Here is a 972-nt window from a genome sequence, read left to right on the forward strand (position 1 = left end):
TACAAAGCAATGTGCGCAGGGAGTGGTGCATCGCTGCAGAAAAAAGAAGTGTTAGCTTCAAGCCTTCATTCAAGCCTTCATTCAAGCCTTCATTCAAGGGGAGTTTAAAGAGGGTCAGAACCGGGTTTAAGACACAAACGGTTCAGATGGTCCCAACGGACCGGGGCTCTACCAACCGTGGATGGTTGTAGAAAGGTCACTGTTTCTGAACACGGTGTCCTCCACCTTGTTTCATGCTGTCAAACCAACAGCATGACATTGTGTGAGCTAAAAGAAGGTTTATCTAATATGTACAATATCCAACCCAGCTTTTGTGATTATTTTCGTTTAATTAATATCATTCATTTTTCAAATTTTTTAAAGATTTGCAAACTCCATTGCAGCTAGTTACACATTGGTTGTCAAGAAACTGTTGCCGCAGCTTGAATGCTCTTCAGATCTAAAAACTAGTTCAAACCGTTTAACCCACTTTTAGAGGTTTGTACCCGCTTAGTGGTTACTACACACTTCACCATTGTGTGTCTGGTCTATTAGAGAACAATGGTACCACAATGATAGCTGGGCCGTATAGTTTGTGCTTCAAAAGTATCAAACTATCCAACCGTAGCTGCAGGACGTGAAAGTCAAGATGTCACAAGCAGCTGTATTTGGAACAAAGTATAAAGCCAGTTGACACTTGTCCTTTTTCCTTGTAAGATTATAGTACAGCACATGAGCATAATCGAGACTGTGTGCTTTCTCCTCCGATAAAAGGCTACAACAACACATGCGAGGAAGTAACTCAGTTAGCTTTCCACTTGCAGCTGTACATGGTGGGATACAGTGAGAGAGAAAAACTAGTGGGAGAGAGAGAGAGAGAGAGAGAGAGAGAGAGAGAGAGAGAGAGAGAGAGAGAGAGAGAGAGAGAGAGAGAGAGAGAGAAATGGAGAGAGAGAGAGAGAGAGAGAGAGAGAAGAAAGTGAGAGACAGAGA

Source organism: Sycon ciliatum, chromosome 1 (genome assembly GCF_964019385.1).
Source record: "Sycon ciliatum chromosome 1, ocSycCili1.1, whole genome shotgun sequence".
NCBI classification, from domain to species: Eukaryota; Metazoa; Porifera; class Calcarea; order Leucosolenida; family Sycettidae; genus Sycon; species Sycon ciliatum.